The sequence below is a fragment of the Agelaius phoeniceus genome, chromosome 3 (genome assembly GCF_051311805.1).
Source record: "Agelaius phoeniceus isolate bAgePho1 chromosome 3, bAgePho1.hap1, whole genome shotgun sequence".
NCBI classification, from domain to species: domain Eukaryota; kingdom Metazoa; phylum Chordata; class Aves; order Passeriformes; family Icteridae; genus Agelaius; species Agelaius phoeniceus.
This window is the reverse complement of record NC_135267.1, coordinates 19,444,789-19,465,633: the sequence shown is the minus strand read 5'-3', so window position 1 is coordinate 19,465,633 and position 20,845 is coordinate 19,444,789. Positions and strand designations below refer to the sequence as shown.

The 20,845-nt window shown below is 43.2% G+C and overlaps 2 long non-coding RNA genes across 3 annotated transcripts in view; one reads left to right on the top strand and one right to left on the bottom strand.

Annotated features, from left to right (window-relative positions):
- LOC143693512 (uncharacterized) overlaps positions 1-20,845 on the bottom strand; it is a 173,212-nt gene that overhangs the window by 72,491 nt on the left and 79,876 nt on the right. The window lies entirely within an intron of this gene.
- Positions 7,210-7,738, top strand: LOC143693688 (uncharacterized). Its single transcript, XR_013181623.1, has 2 exons — positions 7,210-7,343; positions 7,604-7,738. It is a non-coding gene; the product is annotated as an uncharacterized LOC143693688 (long non-coding RNA).

The window sequence follows — 20,845 nt, the reverse complement described above, 5'->3', positions numbered from 1 at the left end:
ATCAGGTCTGCTAATATCCTCTGCAGTTCTTATTTCTGCACCACTTTAATAAGATTTGATTCAAACAAAAAAGCAAGCATGACACAAATGAAACAAAACACCTTATGTATTAACAAAACTATAGTAAAATCTCCTTCCTATAGTCTTTTTACAAACATCTATTTACATCAGAAAGCAAGAAGTTTTATATGTTTATATTTCTGTGTTATCTAGTAAAGTGAAGCAGGTCTTCAGTACTGCATTGTCCCAGTCTCTCTGCAAGCCTCTCACTGTCCCTGGGCCTTACCCGGGTCGGCAGAGAGTGGGGGGGGTAGCCCCACCACGGCCGACTGCAGGGAGACACTCTCTGTGCCCCGAGGGATGCTGAGGGCACTCAGGCTGGTTGCCTTCGTTGCAGCAGAGACGACCGAGACGTCGGTGGAAGAGGAAAGGGGCCGACTCCCAGCAGGGGGTATTCCAAGGTTTTATTAAGGAGTCCCGAGGGAGCTCCTATACCTCAGGGGGTTCCTGCTGCCGAGAGCACTGGGGGACGTTCGAAGCTTACATTTAAAGGGGGGAGGAAACTAACATAGATAAAATCCTACTGACCAATAGGTATCTCTGGGGGATGGGTGCTGGGGGGATAGACATACAAAACAGCGTATGGGGCAGGACTTGGGGGGTTGACCCTTGGCCCCTGGCTAATCACTCGACAACTTGGACCGAAACTTCTAGGTAGGGGGCTGGGATGTCGAGGTGACTGGCAGAGAGCCAGGGTGGGGGTTTTGGAGATCTTATCCCAGGAAAGGGATAACACAAGTAGAGGGAAGAAGAGGAGGGGGGGGGGGTCTAGTCTGGGATAAACCATTTGGGAAAAACATGGGGATACAAAACAAACTACTTTAAAGTATTACAAAATATAAGAACGCACTACAACATCTCCCTCTTTTCGTTTAAATAAAAAAAGGAAGAGGCACCTAAACATTAAATTTCAGCTCGGAGTGCTATCACGCATCAGCAAACCAAGGCTGTTTTGTAAATTCTGCAGAGGTGTCTGTCCCTTCCTCAGAAGAGGTGGGAACAGTCACCTGATTGACCTCTAAAGGGGAAATAGCTTTCGAGATCAGTTTGGTCACAATGCTCTTGATGATCCCAAAACTGATCAAAATAACAAGAAGAACAAGCAAAACTAAAAATACAGATTTCAAAATGGATTTGACCCAGCCCGAGAGTCCCCATCCCTGAAAGAGTCCATCCATCCAGTCCGCTGTTTCTTGCTTGATGTCTTGGACCATTTGTTGCATCTTCCCGATGATTTTGTGGACATTTTCAGCTTTGGATGACAGATTCAGGCAACAGAGACCTTCAAACTCCTCACAACGATGATTATGTAGCAAGAGGAGAAAATCAATTGCAGCCCGATTTTGTAGGGTGGCTTGCCTTGTTGTTTCATCGTCTGCCAGGAGGTCTGAAAGTGCAGCTGATGTAATATTGGCCTGTTTAGCAACCCAACACTCTAGATGTGATAACTCGCCTAGAGCTTTGGCTGCAGATACCCATGGCAAAAACACGGTGATCGCAACTCCTTTTGGTTTGGACCAATGTACAATCTCAGAATCGCAATTTGGGTCCAGATTCTTTAAATCTCTCCTTTTGCGGGCCGAATTGCGGGTGTTGGTTTTGGTTCGCCAATCCATGATTTGGGTTTTGTTGGGTGTAAAAAGGCTCAGCTTTCCAATGGTGCATGGACCTCCGATTAGACGAGAGGGGATGCCTGCCCATGCCCTGTCCCCGCAAATGAGGAAAAACCCCTTAGGAAGGGCACGGGGCTTATTATCAGGGGTAGAAGGTATTCCTACTTGGGAAATTTTCTTACACCAAATTTTTGCTGTATAATTCACCTTAAACTGTTTGACTTCATGGTATAAATCTACTTGATCTTTTGGTGTAAACGTAAACTGAACACAATAGAATGCCTTGGCAGAACCAAGGAGTTCAAATTCTTGGGGTTCTTTTTCTGCTACTGCTTGTCTATCAATTAATTTTGACCAAGGGGATAACGGATTATATACTGGGGGAAGGGGAGCAGCTAATGTTGGCGGAAATTCGTCATATTTAGATGGGATCCCCACAAGGCAAGTGGACATCGGGTCAGACACAGAAGAGGCTGACAGACAAATGTGGTCTTGGTTAAGGACTCTGGCGAGGGTGGTCCACACATTTGCTTGGGGTTGTGGAACAATCCACATCTGACCTGGACGGACGGCTGTCAACAGAAGCAACGGAAGGATGGGACTCATTCTGATGACACCAGGGCTGAGTTCAGATCAAAGGAAAACACTAAAACTGAAAATAAAAGGTGTTAGGGATGAGGTCCAGGTAACAACAATTTAACTTTAAAGAGTCTGACGGCGCTTCCTCCTCCAGCAGGCACTGGCTACCTGTGTTGCAGCTTTGTCCTTTGACACCTTAGGAATGTATGGTCTCACCCACCTGGAGGGGATCCATCTCAAGCCTGAGGGAGTGGATACGCACGCATACCCCCTACCCCAGACTACGAGCTCATGGGGCCCCTCTATTTTCCAAGTTTCAGGGTCCTTTATGAGGACTGGTGGACGGACTTTTAATTTGTGCTGACTGTTCTCGTTAAAATGTCTTACAATAGGTGGGTTAAGGTTTTCAAAGGTACAGTTCAAAAAGTTCAGTGTGAACAGCGCTTTGGACAGCTGGATTTGAGGGGTCTCTGTTTTCATCACTTCACGTTGTCGGTGAAGAACCCTTTTTAGATTCTGATGGGCTCTCTCCACCACAGCTTGGCCTGTCGGGGAATAGGGGATGCCTGTTTTGTGTTCTATTCCCCATTGCTGCAGGAAGCTCTGAAGGTCTTTGGACTTGTACGCTGGGCCATTGTCTGTTTTGATGACCTTAGGGATTCCTAATGTGGAAAAGGCTTGCATGAAATGCTTCTTTACCTCACTGGCTTTCTCCCCTGTGTGGGCAGAAGCGTAGATGGCACCAGAAAAGGTATCCACGGAGACGTGGACATATTTAAATCTGCCAAACGATGGGATGTGGGTTACATCTGTCTGCCACACTTCGCAGCTCTGCAAGCCCCTAGGGTTTGCACCTACACTTAAGGTAGGTAGTGACTGATTTTGACAAGAAGGGCAGGTGGCTACGATGGCCTGGGCTTGTTTGTGCTTCAGATGGAATTGTCGGACCAAGGCAGGTGCATTCTGATGAAAAAATTGATGACTGATCTTTGCTTGTTGGAATACCTCTGGGAGCGGGGCCATCTTGGCTGTAGCCGCAAGGGCATCAGCTTTCCGGTTACCTTCTGCAATGAACCCCGGCAGGTCTGTGTGTGACCTAACATGCATCACATAAAATGGGTGTTCTCGGCCAGAAATAATTCTTACTAACTTAGAAAGTAATTCATATAAAGGAATGTTGGAAACTTCTTGCAACACAGCATTCTCTGCCCTAGACACTACACCTGCAACATAAGCTGAATCAGTAACTACATTTAAAGGCTCAGGAAACTTCTCAAAAGCTCTGACTACAGCGGCCAACTCAGCAATTTGGGGTGATCCTTCCACCTTGGCAATATCTGCCTCCCACTGTTGAGTTTGGGGATCTTTCCAAGTTACCACTGACTTGTGAGATGCACCAGACGCGTCAGTAAAAACTGTCAGTGCTTTTAGAGGTGTCCTGCTCTGAATACTAGTCAGTGATAATGAAAACTGAACATCTGAGTTGAAAATTTTGTGGGCCGGTCTGTGAATCGAAATTTGGCCTGTGTAGCTATCTAGGGCTAATTGCAAGGCTTCATTCTCTTGATAAAATTGCTCTAGCATTGCTTGAGACAAATGGCCTGATTTCAGGTTTAAGGAAATGTAAATGCAGTCAAAGTCACACCCTGCCAATTCTCTGATCCGTATCCTTGCTTTCCGGATCAATTCTGCCATCAGCTCTTGTGGCATTGTCATCCTTTTTGACCTGTTGTGACTGAGAAAGACCCATTCTATAATTAAGAGGGGATCTTTCTTGACCTGGTCCTTTTTCTTTGCCTGGACAGTTTCCCACTGAAAAATCATACCATGGAGATGTGGCAGTTTGCCTAAGATGATAAATTTGAAGGGGAGACCCTGCTGGCACCTGTGGGCCTGCCTAGTAGACATGATTTCCTGAACTTTCTCCAGTGCGGTTTTCGCTTCCTGGGTGAGGGTCCTGGGGGCACTAAGGTCATCTCCCCCTTTTAACAAATTGAAAAGGGGGGCTAGGTCTTCGGTGGAAATGCCTAGCCAAGGTCTCACCCAATTTAAGGATCCACAAAGTTGATGGAGATCCGCTAAGGTTTTGATATCATGTTTGATAGTCAATTTTTGCGGCACAATGGTCCGCTTTCCAATCTCAAGGCCCAGGTACTTCCAAGGTGGCATCTTTTGAATCTTTTCTTCTTGGAGCTCGAATCCTGCAGCAACCAATGCATTGATTGTCAGGTCAAGTGTGTGAGTAAGCATGTCATCACTTGGGGCACACACCAGGATGTCATCCATGTAGTGCAGGATGATGGAATCTCCTGCAGCTTCACGGACTGGAGACAACAAGGAAGAAACATACCTCTGGCAAATCACAGGACTGACTTTAAGTCCCTGAGGGAGGACGGTCCAATGGTATCTCTTCATTGGGGCCTCCAGGTTAATGGTGGGAACCGAAAAGGCAAAACGCGGAGCATCGTCAGGATGTAGGGGAATGTGAAAAAAACAATCTTTGATGTCAATTACAGCTAAAGACCAATTTTGTGGAAGCATGCTTGGTGAGGGCATTCCTGGTTGTAGGGACCCCATGTCCTCAATAACATTGTTGATTTGACGGAGGTCATGGAGTAGTCTCCACTTGTCTTTGTTTGGTTTTTTAATGACAAAGACAGGCGAATTCCACGGCGACGTGGTCTCCACAATGTGACCTTTTTCTAACTGCTCTTGTACAAGTTCTTCAAGCGCCTTTAATTTGGTTTTGTTGAGCGGCCACTGAACTACCCTTATTGGAGTATCAGTTTTCCAAATCAATTTTTGGGCATGGCGCACCTCAGCGACCGCTCCCTGAAAAACCTGCGGGTTTTCTGGGATGTCAATTGTGGTTCCCCATTGAACCATTAAATCTCTGCCCCAGAGGGGCTCTGTGTAGTCTAAAACAAACGGGCGAATGGAAGCTATTTTGCCATTGGGTCCCTCAATTTGAACAACGTTTTTTGACTGTCTTGCCAATTGAATTCCCCCTACACCTTGCACGTGTCCTGCTACGTTTTGCAATTCCCAGTGTGATGGCCACTCTTTAGATGGAATAATCGTGACATCTGCTCCAGTATCTAAAAGTCCTTGTATGGACTTGTACTCACCACCACGGTGTAACCCACATGATAGCTTGGGTTTTTCTTTTCCCAATACCTGAGTCCAGCAGACATTGGGACGGAGTTTACCTCTGAGGGTGTTTGCTTGCTCCTGGTCCCATGGAGGCTCAGGTACTGGGATGGCTTGGGCTATGATTTGGCCTTTGGGCAAGTACACGGGTGGATGAGTACAGTGAAGCCATATGACAAATTGTTTCGGGTCTGATGATATGAGACCCGGGGGAATAATAATTTCTTGGGGTGTGTGTTTTGTGTCCCCAAGGACGACATACTTACTGTGACGCTTCTGGCAAAGCTGTGTCCAAGTACCTGGTTGTTCAGGGTTAACAGATATGAAATGCCAGTTAGTGTCTCTGAGATGGAGAGGTTCTGTCAACGCCAGCCTGTAAGGATTATGTGAAGAGTCAGTGGTTAAAATTGGTCTGGGATTATTCCAATGAAATGAATGTTCTGTTTTGTTCAAAGCCAGTGCCTCGCTTGGCACCGATACATCTTTTACACTAGATTTCTTTTCCCTCCCCCGTACTTGAATTGTGCCCACCCTATTTTTGTCATAGCGCTGGGGAAAGGAGCGCTCTTTACTCAGTTTTTTGAGAGGTGGTCCTTTGGGCAATTCTGGTTTTTAAGCGTATTGTATTTAAAATCTAAAAACTGCTTTTTCAGAGGGCAGGCAGGCATCCAATGCCCCAACTTCCCACAAAGATGGCAAGGTCTATTAGAGCTGGAGATTCTCTCTTGTGGCATCGTGACATGCTGGAGCTGGCTGGTGAATGGTGGGTCAGGGGTTTCCACTGCAGCAATCCTCCTCTGTGGTTTTGGTCTCTCGTCGTGGTCAGCGAGGGTGATGGTTACTTTCTTCTCACACACTTCAAGCATGGCCTGCAGCGTAGGCGTTGGGTCAAGAGGCAGGCTGAGGATAGCAGCTTTGCACTTCTCATTGGCATTTTCTTTAGCAATCTCGGTGAGGATTTCCATCCTGGCTCCTTCATTCTGAACTTGCAATTCAACAGCTTTTCTCAACCTTTCCACAAAACTCAAAAAGGACTCAAATGGAGATTGTGTTATTTTCAAATAATTTTCAATTGGAATACTAGGACGGAGGCCAAAGAAAGCTTTCTCAGCTGCTCTAGCACCTTCTCTGAAAGCCCTTGTGGGAATGCTTTCTGCCTGGGTCACGGCGTTTTCCCAACCCCCCTGTCCACAGAGATGATCGAGGGATAACATATTACCATAAACATCACGAGCAGTAGCTTCATCAGCCCACAGAGCTGGTAAAATTGCTCTCAATCCTTTTTGCCATGCAACCTCCCACAAGAGATATTCAGAAGAGGATAACAGGCAGGAAAAAAGGTGTTTTATATCAGCAGGGGTTAGAATGTGAGCGAATAATGTAGCTTTAAGGAGCCCTCTAAAATATTCACTTGATCTCCCAAAATCTTTCTGGGCTTTGGCTAGTTCTTTAACAGAATCAACAGAAAGGGGGCTATAATTTGGCTGGAATGCCCCGTTTAAATCAGGGATATATGAGACAGGGGCAGCAGAAAAGGACTGTCCTGTTTCCGGGTACTGTCTCCCAGCAACAGCGTCTCTTGTTACACTGGTCTGAGGGCCGGAGGGCGGGCCGTGGGGGGGGCGGAGGGAGCCCGCGGCGGGCGGGCAGAGCTCTGAGGGGGCGGGGGCGGCCGGAGCAGGAGGGGCGGCCGGGGCCAGAGCGGGAGGGGCGGCCGGGGCCGGGGCGGGAGGAGGGGCCGGAGGAGGAGACGGGGGAAGGGCGGGAGGGCGGGTTTCGGGGGCGGGGTGCTCCGAGCAGAATGGGTTGTTGGGAGAGCGAAAGGAATTCTGGGAAAGAGAGGAAACCACCATTGCCACGTGGTGTCCGCCATTATGGTCCTGAGAAGTTACCGGACGCGTCTCAGGGGTACCAAGGCGGGCACAAAGGTTGTGAGACACGGTATTATAACTTGGGGAAGCAGGGGGAAGGGTGGGATTTCGGGAATTCAGGGTAGAAGTGTCCAGGTTGGAGACAGGGGGCCTCTGGGGGGGAGCAGGGGTTTGTGCAGGGGCTGGGAGTAGGGGAAGGGGGGTGGGGGACGGAGAACCGAACTCGGAGGGGGGTAGATCGGGTTTTTGGGAAACAAAGATATTGAAACTGTTGCCGGATGGCTGTTCTTGCATCTTTAAATTAAATTTTACAACATTTCTTATCTGCAGGGCTAAAAAAGCAAATTTTGACGGAGATATGTCTCCTGCTTTCCCTGCCTTCAATAATTCACTACCAATTTTGTCCCAAAAAGCCAAATCACTGAGATTTTCAGTGGACACGTCAGGGAAGTGAAGGAAAAGCCATCTGACGAACTGTTTAACATCTGTTTTTGAAAATCGGATTTTTTCACTCTTAAGAATGTTTAAGAGATGATAATAGACACCCTTGTGAGATACAGAAAGCCTAGCACCCATTTTGGCTCTGATTTTAAGTTTGTATCTCAAATTTCAGCAACCCAGGTGGGGGGGGGAGGAGAAAAAAGACTGCAGCTGGCAGTCTGCCCACAATAGAGAGAAAAAAAAACTTCAGCCCTCCGCGGCGGGGCTGAGAACAAAGGGCAGGGAAACACCCCCTCCCAAAGAGGGGAAAAACAAGAGAAGGGTAAAACTTACCAATCCAACTGCAGGAGAGGGGAATGAAAAAGCCTGGGATGTTGATTTCCACCTAAAGCTGACTTCTTAGGGTACATAAGAAGCTCCCAGCTTCGTCCACAGGAGAGCAACTCACTAAAACGGAGTGTGTTCTTCCGAGGTAGCTTGCCGGCCAAAGGCTTATCGAACAGACTGAAAGTATGTCCGAGCCCCTTTCCGTGGGCTCCTGGAATGGTCCCAGAGCCCCACGTTGGGCGCCAAGCTGTCCCAGTCTCTCTGCAAGCCTCTCACTGTCCCTGGGCCTTACCCGGGTCGGCAGAGAGTGGGGGGGGTAGCCCCACCACGGCCGACTGCAGGGAGACACTCTCTGTGCCCCGAGGGATGCTGAGGGCACTCAGGCTGGTTGCCTTCGTTGCAGCAGAGACGACCGAGACGTCGGTGGAAGAGGAAAGGGGCCGACTCCCAGCAGGGGGTATTCCAAGGTTTTATTAAGGAGTCCCGAGGGAGCTCCTATACCTCAGGGGGTTCCTGCTGCCGAGAGCACTGGGGGACGTTCGAAGCTTACATTTAAAGGGGGGAGGAAACTAACATAGATAAAATCCTACTGACCAATAGGTATCTCTGGGGGATGGGTGCTGGGGGGATAGACATACAAAACAGCGTATGGGGCAGGACTTGGGGGGTTGACCCTTGGCCCCTGGCTAATCACTCGACAACTTGGACCGAAACTTCTAGGTAGGGGGCTGGGATGTCGAGGTGACTGGCAGAGAGCCAGGGTGGGGGTTTTGGAGATCTTATCCCAGGAAAGGGATAACACAAGTAGAGGGAAGAAGAGGAGGGGGGGGGGTCTAGTCTGGGATAAACCATTTGGGAAAAACATGGGGATACAAAACAAACTACTTTAAAGTATTACAAAATATAAGAACGCACTACAACACTGCATCAAATACAAATTGTGAGCTAAGTGGTTGTTCATTGCTGCACCAAGATTAATTTGTCATTTTGTATAGTGGACTATGGAATGTAGTGTGGAAATATAGAACCCAGTCTTGTAAAATGCTGAGAATCCCTGATTTCAATGGAAATTGAGGGCGTTTGGACTCAATAGGAACCTTCAATTCTTGCTATCATATTTATGTTTATACTTGCCCAGCAAACCTGTGTCACCTCAGACCAGAATAAAACTTCCAGAGTCAAAATCAAACACAAAAAAAAGATGACAAAAATGCAACAGGACACACTCGTGCTGGAGTTCATTTAATTTTCAAAACAAAACTCCTCACGAGCTGAGTTCTGTGCAATACTTGAGTGGGAAACTAGGAATAGAAAAAAGTGTATGGTAGACTGTGTGTCTGTCATGCCAGACATTCTGGGGAGTCATGAGCTCCTGACTGAACCTGACGTGGACAATCACTGTGATCATGAGTAAGACTTTGATTTTCCTTCATGTAAAAATCGGCACAATGTTGGGTGGACGGGAAGGATGAGTGATGCTACCTGTGCATTCCCACTTGCTTCACTAAGTGGAAGAAAGGGCAGAAATTGTGTATGAAATATAGACAGTCATTTCAGGAAGGTGTTCCACAAATTCAGTTTTGAACCTAGGCAACCTGTGAAGTCCTACTCTAGAATAAACAGACTGAACACATTAGTACCTTGGTGGCAGAGATCCTACAGAGCAGAGAACATTCCCTCTAACCAGTCAGAGATTGCCAGAGGTCCAGATGGAAGAGAAACAGCATGGTAGGGGTTATAAAGTCTCTATTAGCACTTTCTAGTTTGCTGTAAAATATTCTGTCATTTGATGATCTTGTATTTGCACTCCTTCCATTGATATGGGTGCTGCTCCTGCCTCTTCTTTTAATGATGCAAAGAAATGAAGAGAGACCAGGGCCTGGTGATGGTGTGAATGGCTGTCTGGGGATGTGTGGAAGAATCAGTGTTTGCATAGCTGGAAGAGAATGCACTGCTTCATATCACTTATCAGAGAAGGCTGAGACCAAAGTGTTGGGGAGAGAGAATAAACATGAAGCTCTTGTGCTAGATATGATTTCAGCAATATCATTTCAATTATAAAAGCCACGTAAACGGCAGGAGAATCACAAGGGCAGCGCTGAGCAAAAATGTGTTCACATGACTCCTGATTTAGCAGTTCTGGCATTTTTATAGAGGATGCTTCATCTTTGTCATTGCTGTGGGAATAAAGAAGAGAGGAAATAATAAGAGCCTCCTGAAATTCCTCTGATTAATCCCCTATATTTTTTCTTGTCTATTAGCAGGAGTTCAAAAATAACTGCTAGACATAACAGTCTGACAACACAAGGGAATGATCAGGGGAATTTTATATATCCTCATTAGCCCATCATGGAAAATACAATTTCTCTGATACTGCATCCAGATCACTCCTTTTTCAAACAGCTTAAATCAGTGGCAGTGCTGTACTGAATTTGAGGCCAGAGTGAGCACTACATTGTTAGAAAGTGGCCTTCTGTATGACCAGGCTGAAGGCTTTCTCCCCACTGCATTTTACAGTAAGCCAAATAGCTCATTTTTAATATCATGATTTTCCTAAATGCCTTCAAAACCTGATGTGAATATAATGAGAGAGGGAAAATCACCACTGAGAATTTTTAGCAATGGCCAAGCAGACTCATCATTAAGGATCTGTCTTGCTCCCCATTTAAATTTGTCTGCCTTGGTTCCTGGCATGACTTTCCCAGAATGGCTGAAGATGCAGTCCTCAGTATTTCTTTCTAATAAGGGATGTACACTTTGCAGTTAATTTGCTTCTCAAGCTCCCTTTTGATACACAACACAGAGAGACCTTTTGAAGAATTAGGTCAAACAACAGGAACTGTGACACAAAGCTCAGCACAGTACTGTAAAATACTGAAAATCTCCTTACCAAGAAGCATTAGCTCCCATTACTGGGAAACTTTTATACTCCTTCTCTAATATTTCAGCATTGTGCCAGAATGTGTTGCTACACATGTGGAACAGCCCCTTACCAGGCACACTTGTTCCTGGTGTAAAAGTATCTCTTTGCCACTGCTCAGTGTCCTTTCTTAACACTAAGATTGGCATTTTTCTTTGCAGTGGCCTCATTTCACTTTTGCACTCTTCTTAATCCCTAAGGAGTCCATGATTTGCCCAATAATTTTCTTGGTGTGGGCTAAAGTTTCTGTCCCTGTATATTAGGATGTACTAGGTGCATGAAAATATTTGCTTTATGAATTACATATTGAGTTATTCAGATACATTCTCAAAAGACTGTTTAGCCTTCCTCAATATTTGCCACTTCAATGGGATCATCCAAAGTTTCTGTCAGGAATGATCTCTGGATTGTCTTCAGATCTTTGCACAATTTTTGGTAGCATTTCGTCTACAGGCAAAGCTTGCAGAATATTTGCCAGTGATTCTCCACTGAAAGTTGCTTAAAATTGGATTGCTAGACAACTTTGAATCTATTCTAAGAAGTATTTTGCAGTATACTGCACTCCATATTTTTTACTGTAATGGTGTCTTTTACTAAGGAGTCTGGATGGATTACAGGTAAGTGGTATCTTTAATAACTAAATTTGCAAACTTATCAAAGAGGAAACTGTGACTGAGCCTATTTCCTATGCTTTACCAGTAATAATTATACTGTCAACACTTAGTTCTTTAACCAGTAAGTCCCAAACAGCTGTCAGATTGATGTCAAGCACAGCCCACATATAATTACCTGGGTCATTCTGCTCCCAGTATGAGTATCAGTGTTCTTACAGTCTGGAGCAATTTTCATGGCATATCAAGGCACAGGTAGCATTGAGGTACAAGCCTCCATAGCTGAGTTCATCAGCAACCCCACAGCTGATTCCAAGTTTGCAGGAGTTTTTATGGATGTCATTGCACTCTCTGAGTCACTGAACATAGCTGGGACCAAGCTGTTATGAAATCTTCTCTTTCCAGGCAAGGTGCACTGCTTTTCTGTGTATTAAAGAGTACAATTATCCTATGGCTGAGCTGTCATTCTAAAACCAGATTACTTTCCTGCAGTGTAACATGGAGAACTACAAAGTCTTGCACCGCTATCTGCATTTTCCTTCCTCCATGTAATGGCCAATTCCTGGAACTAATTTTGTGGTGTCATTAAATCCCTTAATGCTTTCATCAGAGTTCCAGGTCAAGGCTCATCAGATGAGCAATTGCTAGACATACTGGATAATGATTTACATTCAATATGAAAAAAAAAAAGAACACCTCACAGATAAAATATATTTTAATTAGGAGCTTCTTTATTTCTTACACAATGATTTGTGGTGTCAGTATTAATTCTCCTCTCTTCTCCCTGAAACAATTTATTGAATATTAGAATAAGAAGGGAAGAAGAAATGGTAAAAATAAGGAAGTAATCATCAAGATTCTAGGGTTTAATGAAAAAATTGAATGAGAAATTTGGGGTATTCTGATGGAAATATTGCAAAAGTAAAATGCCCACTTTTTTTGAGAATTTTAAAAGTTTTTATCAAATTCTAAAAATGTAGCCTTTTCATTAAAAATGTGTAAAATTTATATGTAGCTATATTTCAGCAATTCACAACTCTTCTACTGATTTTCAAAAGCTATCAAAAATTATTTTGACCTTCTAATCAGACTTGCTACAATATAAAGAGGACTTCCAAGAACATGTTAATATTTCTTGATTCTATCCATCTGGTATCAGTTGGTAAAGTTCAAACATTTTAGAATGACATCCCTAGAGCTGCTCTAGCACCTCTGTGTAGTTTATCAGATTGAATTATCTTGCCTGCTAAATTTTCCAACTTATTTCTCTTGTGAATTTCTTCTACCTCAAATTTCAGCCACGTTTTCTTATACTAACTCTAAAGATCCTCCATTAGCAACATTTTCTTCCTTTTGCAGGTTCTTCTGAAATGAAAACAGAACTTTTCCTTAACCGACCCTTGGATAATCCAAATATATTGACATTTTGAGTGCCTTGTTACAAGGCACATCTTTCAACCCTTTAATCATTATCAGAGCTTTCTTCTCTGAGTTATGTCCAATTTCTCAGCGTTTCTATTGAAGTAAAGATGCCTAGAAAAAATTGAATTACTGTCAGATATATTTTTTCAAGTTCTGCTTGGCATGCCTTCCTTTCCACATCCTAGATGTGTATTAGTACCACACCTAAAACCATGGCCTGCTCTCAACTTGCTGACAATGACAACCCATTTTTCAGAACCTGTGACTTCCCCATATAAATCTCACACTCCTACATCCTTTTTATGCTGAAACATTACTTGTACTTGTCCACAGCAAGTTACATAGAGGGTATTTTTGTTCTCCTTTGTAAGCAATCCAGATCTCTAACTACTGTCCTTTTGTGGTTGTTTGGTTTTTTTTTTTTTTTTTGGTCATGTATCAAGATTATATGTTTCTATCACCTGAATAGTTTTTGGCAATAAGGACATATCTGTTTCTACATCACTGATGAGAAAGTTAAGTCAAACAGGGCAGGACCTGAATCCACATCCTTACTAAACAGAAACTTATTTCATACTAATTTAGTAATGAACAAAGATGACTGTTCCTTTTACTCCTACTATGTTTAGAAAAGGACTCTCCTGTGTCCTTACCTTACCTGGCAACTGATTCATCCATGTTTGGTTTTCTTTTTCTTACTAGATTTGAGAATTCTGATTTTTCATTTATACCACTTTTCATGCATTTGCCCTCTTCTCTGAATATGTTCATGTGTGCCTGCACAGTAATTCTTTGCAACTATTTCTAGGTTAATTTTCTAATACCCTACCCTCCATGGTTTGAGTGTAGCTTTTTCTGTAACCAGTGAGACATCAGAAAACTCTCCATTCCCTTGTACATTCAAATTGCAGTGTTTCTTTTGGATAATGTGCCTCACATTTACATTGTGTGATCCAGCTACAAAGCCAATTAATAAACCCAGAAAGAAAGAAATACTACAGTGGAGAGGGATGGGCTTGAAATGAAAAAGGAGCAGGTCTTCTAAAGCGAGGAACAAAGCCTGCTGATTACACTAATCAGCTCGGTGACTGTCACAAGGCAGATGACTTGGCAAGAAAAGCTTCAATCATACTTGGAAATAAATAAATAATAACTTTTAAAAATCTAACTGTAAGCATACCATCCCTTTAAACAGGGGAAAAAACTTAGTACCTGAAATGAGACATAATCAGCTAAATGCTTGCTCAGGACCCCTGAGACACAGCTGTATGCTTTTCAGACTCTGAATAACATAAAAATACCATGGATATCCACTCACACTCCAGCAGTTGCTCATTTAATTGGCAAAAGTGGTTTGAAGCAGTTTTAGACCAGCTTATATCCGCCTGAAGGGCCATAGAAAATCATTTGTGCAAAAATATCCGAGCCGATTTCTTATCGGTGAGAAGCTAAGCCCACACCAGGAGCATTTTGCTGGCGAGTGTTGCAGCAAACCTGGAGCAGAAAGGTGCTTTGAGCTCTGGGACTGTTGAAATGTCAGGTGGTAAATGCCTTTTCCCTGACATACAGGTGTAGGTCAGATGCCAGGTGGATGGATTTAGACACCCTGCTTGAGCCTGTGCTGGCTCTAAAACCTGAGGTGGACACTTGGCAATCAGAACACATACATTAATAAATGTCAGTAAATGCTTGAAACAAATTATAAAGAGGTGTAATAAAGATAATAATGAATGCTGCAAATAGCCAGGAGCTGTGGCATGGCTGCACTTTATTATACTGAAAGAGTTTTGTAATAAGGATAAAGTGGGCATCATTTAATCAGCTCAATTTTTCTTACCAAGCAGATTATCCCATTGGGATAAACCTTCCTGCATGGTTTAATAAAGCACATTACAGACAAGAATTATATCCAATGATAATTCAACTTGCAAATTCAAATGAAAAATGAGGTTAAAGTTTGGAGAGAAGAGTTGGTAAAACTTCATTTACTCCAACTACCATTAAAACCTTAGATTTACTGTTTTTAATTAAGCATCCTAGCTATTCCCTAGTCTGACCAGCCATCCTTTGTCTATTTTAAGGTCATGACAACAAGATCAGCAGTCTGCAAAGAGATAACATCAATGGACAGAGGAAGATACTAAAATGATGTATTATTGTTTCTCTTGGTCCCCTATTTTGGAGGCATGTTCAGGAAACATTATCAGGGAGGACCAAATCTGGGGAAGTTTCCCATATCTTTGGCTGAAAGGGCAAGCAAGGAAAGATCATACCCCTGAAAAGATAAAATAGGAGTAAAAATAAATAATCTGGATGTATAAAATCATGATGGCAAAAAGAAAGTGAAAAAGCAGCAATTGCTTCTTCCAGTAAAAGAAGTAGGAGCCTATAAATACAGCCACCAGGAACTTGGTGCAAAACAAAACCAGGAAAAGTTGTGGTGGTAGGCTTGGGACACCTCCTGCCAGTGGAAGCCATAAGTGCAAAGTGTTTGTGTAGGTTTAGGGAGAGGCTGAACAAACACTTGAGGAGGAGAGATCCACTTTGGATCCCACAGCACTGAAACACATCAGGATCTGAAAACTCTCTAAGCTGAAAATAGTTGTGGAACAGGAGATTACTCAACAGGAGTTTATTCTCCTCTCCTGTCCCCACATTCTCTGGGATTCACTTGTAACTGAGATAGGATACTGGGTAAATTGAACTCTTGATCTGACCAGGAACAGCCATTCTGATTTTATTGCAGTGGGTAACTCACTTATTTCAAATTGGAAGAAGACTCCTGAAAAAATCCCTCTATCTGGTCATTCATTTTGGCTCATTAACTACATTATTTGGGACCCTGGTACTTGTTTTCCTCTTCTGAGACAGCCAGTCCTTCTTTGATCATCTGTATCATAATGAACCATTGCACCTGGAGTTAAAAAAAAACCTTCTCCACTGGAAGGGAAAGATATTTTAAAAATCTTTTTGTGAAGCTTTAGCACAATTGAATCCTGATCTTTGACTGGGCAGTGATTTTACACAGCCCATCATAATTAGCAGGAAGAAAGTAAAGACAGGAAGCCTCATTTCCTAGTCTGTTGTGGCTTGTTGAAATTCAGAGAAAAGAAAAGGATCCCAGTAAAAGTTGCCACCTAAATCAGCCTTACTTCACAAATATCCTTCACTGCACCAACCAAAGTGAGATATGGGAAAAAGTAGGAGTTCCCAAGGAGTTATTCAATAGTAACCAGTGCTTCTCCACTCTCTCTTGTTTTCTTCAGCAATACTGCACATTTTTCCCATCTCCTCTAATTGCCCTAGAGCACTGTAGCTTGGGATTTTTGACTCTTTGGTGCTCTCTGCCAAGGACCAGCTGGGTGCTCCTGGAAGGTGACTGTCACCTGCAGTTTCATTCTGTGCCCAACACAAGTGACAGACAGGTGGTTATTCCTACTTTGATTGGAAAACATGGATTCTGCTTACTGCATCAACTTGGAATTAGATATAAATGTGCCTCATTTAAAAATGCTGTCTCCTATAGCTGCAAGCAGGAGCAAGGTGCAGGGCAGGAGCCTTCAGGAGCTCAGGGCATTTGCCTTCAGCCTCCCCCTTGCACTGCTCCCTGAGCTGTCCCCAGCCCTGCAGGGACCAGGCGATGTTGCAGGACAGCAGAAGGCTCCCAAATGCGCAGCTGGGGGAAGGAAAGATGCTGTCCTGTTCTTTCCTGTAGCAAAACGACCCCTAAAAGCTAACAGCTCATCTGAAACCCACCTGAGTCAGTTCCTGACCATGGAAAACCTGTGGCTAAACCTCTTACAACACCTATACATGGTCTCAGTCAAAAAGCACACAATGCAGAGAAATTGGGGACAGGAAAATGTGAAAGGAACTTACTACCAAAAGTCTGCTTGGGCACCTTTATGGCACAAGGAAAGGATAGGGCTTCTGTCACACTTTCTCATGGACAGGGAAGGAGCCCTGGTGTTGTCTTATATATCAAAAGTTCCATTATCATTATAGTGCAAGGATTCTATATCACTAGAGTTTCATACCACCTCGATGTTTCTCACAGGCAGCTCCTCTAAGCACTGACCATTCCTGATCCTTGCAGCAGTCACCTGACTCCAGATCCCACCAATCCACTCTTTTATACCACTTACTCTTATTGGCTGCAGGTATGGCCTGTTAACATCAGGCCTGCTCCTAATCTTTAGTAATTGGTTCAGCTGCAACTCTTTGGGGGATAAGATTACATTCTATACCACCTTCATACTGTATCCTCCTACACCCTGGAATTGCCAGGAAGCTGAGGGGCGTGGGGAAGGAACACAGCCAGAGCTAAACACACACACACACACACATGCACGTATGCACCTACCTACCTACCTATGTGCACGAGGAACATGGCTCTGGCCAACTTCCCCTAGAAGGGGATTTACATTCTGTTGCTCAAAATGATTATAAATAAAAATCAGCAGGCTTGATTAGAAACTGCAGTTCCACTTTGTTGTGGAGTATGTAGAATTTTGCTTTAAGCTGATGAGGAGAGGTGGCTAATCCTTGCAGGACATGATTGAAATGAAGATGCCAGGAATTGGAAGAGCGTTTAGTGAAAAGCAGGTGCAAGTTGCCATTTTTAGGCTCCACTGTGTACTTGAGAGGACAAACACAGAAACTGAGCCCCAGGTATTACCTAGGACTTGGACAGGGGGAGGTTGAATAATCCTGAGGTATCCCAGGTATAACTAGGAAAAGATAAGACTAAAAGAGGATACCAAAACTCACAGCAAAACAGTACCCTTCCCTTCCAGCATCTGTACAAGACAACGTGGTGTCAACAGGGATGATGAGAGTAAGCAAATGGATAATGAGATGGAAGGACTGTTTCAAATCTTACAAAAAATGGGCAGAGAAAGAAAGGAAGCCTGGTCAATACTAAAGAATCCATTTAAATCTTGCAGTATATCAGTCTCCCAGTCAATATAAATCTATTGAATTGTCCATAGGATTGAGATCAGTTGATAGAAGCCCTGCCACAATCTTCTCAGTTTCTAAGGAAAATCTTTAGTTAAACATGTAGTAAAACTGATTTAGTGGTATAAAGCAGTGTGTGATAAAGCTGCTAGAACTTGGCTCTCCAGTATGTACTAGCCTGCTATAATTATACTTGCTGCAGCAGTATTTCCTCAGGGCAAATGCTCCTGAGAAAGCCATGGGGGGGTTCTGTGTCGATGGCAGAAATGATGTTATTTTTACTTCACTGTGGGATTTTATAAATGTTTCCACCTGTTAAATAGAAAATAATTCTCCTAGGGAGAAAAGTAAGGCTTATGTAGAACAAGGGAACTTTTCTGAATATCTCTTTCCTATAGCTGTTGAAAAAGAAATTCACACACACAAGTCACAACCTATAAACTTTGACAATTTAGTGATGAAAACTTTCCTATTTTCATGATAAACAAACACTTGAGACCTGGAGTTCGCCACCAACAACTAATATTTACTACAGAGTGGTAAATCACTGCACAATCACTATAAATTACATAAATGGTGCCACTTAGTCACTAGTTTGAGAAGCAATCAGTGCATAGCTACATAAGCAATGTGGGACAGCACCTAGATGATTGTGCCCAAGATATGGCATTTCTGCAATATGTAATGAAAACTACAGGCCATTTCTCTGTGTGACATACCTCTGTTGTGCAATTTGTGCCAGGATATTTCACCCCTAAGGTGCTGAGCACAACTGAGCTGAGGCATTCTCCAGCAGCATCACCTCACTGCCCAGTCAGTGACAATGAGGCACAGCTGGGGCAGATGAGCTGACAGCCCAGACCTACTGACCTGCAGGTGCTGTGTGAGCTTTGGGGTCTGCTGACACTGTCACAGGCTTGCACATCTCCTAGGTCCCTGGTTTCAGCATGAGATATATATCTATTCAAGAAGGACAGAGAAGAGAATTAAGTTCTGTGCCAGAACTTAATGCTGTCCTCACAAGTGTTGCTGAGGAATCAGGCTGGGAGTTTGCAGTAGGGAAAAAGGGTGGAGAAGGAGCAGGATGCAGGTTGTCTGCAGTTGTCTGAGTCTGATATTTGGAGCTCAAAATGTATATGGGATGTGTCAGAAAGAACATTTTAACTGGCCCTCAAAGACACCCTTTTTCCTTATCCTTGAGTTATTACTTCCCCTGTATGTATAGCAGCAGTAATACCAATTCCTTAATAAACATGGAAACTGTGAAAGTAAATTCATTAAAAAGTGTGAGGTAGCCAGATACTGGTGGTATCTGCTCTTGAGGTATCTGAGATGGGAAAAAAAGGTCACAAGTATTTGGAAGTTGAAAGTGTGCAAAAGTCTCTCACTCACACTGAAGTACTTTGAGGTGATGAACCAAGGTTTTCCAAAATATATGAAAACAAAATAATTAAGTTCACCTTTAGGATATGTTAAATCACAAATTATGATATCAGTATAATCAATACATTTTGTTCTAGCAAAAAAAAAAGAAAGTGTTCAACTTTTTGTCCCAGTGTAAGATGAAAACAAACTTTGAAAAATTCCATGTATTTCTAATGGAAGAGTGTGTTTATTTTTAGTTTTATGTGGCAGATGTGCTGGGGGTCTTGGTTGAGGAAGAACTGTGACTTTGTGGAGGTCTATCCGTGCTCAGCTGCAATAATGAGAGCCATGTTCAAAGCTGAAGGCATTACATTCGTGTACTACAGCAAGTGCAGACTCCCTGGGGAATTGGTTAATACCTGATGATCTATGTGGAGGTGTATATAAAATCTGGTAATGAAAAGTTCCCAAAGAAAAACACCTGCAGTCGAGGCTGTCAAGTGCAATGGCTCTTCCTGGAAGAGATGTTTCCCTGCCCCTATGACTCCAGCTTTCAAATATTTAGTGCAAAGCTAGAGGAAAAGTGGAGCTATGTGCTTTGCATCAATATGCTGATCACTTCTCAGTGTGAAAACAGAAATGGAGAGGAAAAGCACTTGGCATTAAACCTTGAAAATGTCATGTCTCCTACAGAGTCAATATGAAAGTTGTTGATTTGGCTGAATTCAGCTCCACCTGTTGGATTATTGCACCTGTGAGGAAGGTACACATCATTTCAGTTTCCCTCTTCCTTTGGTGGATGTTGCAGACAGTCTCTCAGTGAGCCCTGTGCTCCTCTCTCTGCTAAGGCAGCACCCATTTCCAGAACACAATGCAGGCACACTGCAAGTGCAGGTGCTTGTCAGCTTTGACTGCAGAAGCACCATGGCAGGATTTCAGAACAGAAGTAACCCTGTAAGAAGATGTTTATGTCTGAAAATAAAGTTCCTTAGCTGAAGTAGAACCTAATTAACCAAATTCTGATTTTACCAGAATATTCCTTCTTATGATCAAATGGTAATATGGATTGGAGGGTGAAGGAGAGCTCACATTAGATTGTAATTTTTCCTTTTCAACAGAGACAGTTTCCTGTAGGACATCTACTATGTTTTCCACACTACAAATATAATTGTCCCAAGAAGCTCTATCGCCTCTTTCAGGAAAATCAGCTCCATTTTTTAGCACTTTGAAAAAGTAAGAAATAGAAAAGTTTGCATTTTGTGCTCTTTTGTATTTTTTCTAGGGTTTTGATTTTTTTTTTTTACTTCCAAATTCATTAGAAGGCAGATGGAGGTGAAAGAAAAGCTATACTTAACAGAAGGAGTGCATACAACAAATGACACCTTGAAGGCTGATATATTCTTTTCTTTTTTTGGCTGTGGTTCTTGCAAATGCAATTGTTTCCAGAAACCAATAAATATTTATTAAAAAAAAAAAAAAGATACAAAACTGAGCCAAGGAAAAAGTATTTTGAACAATAATTAGTCA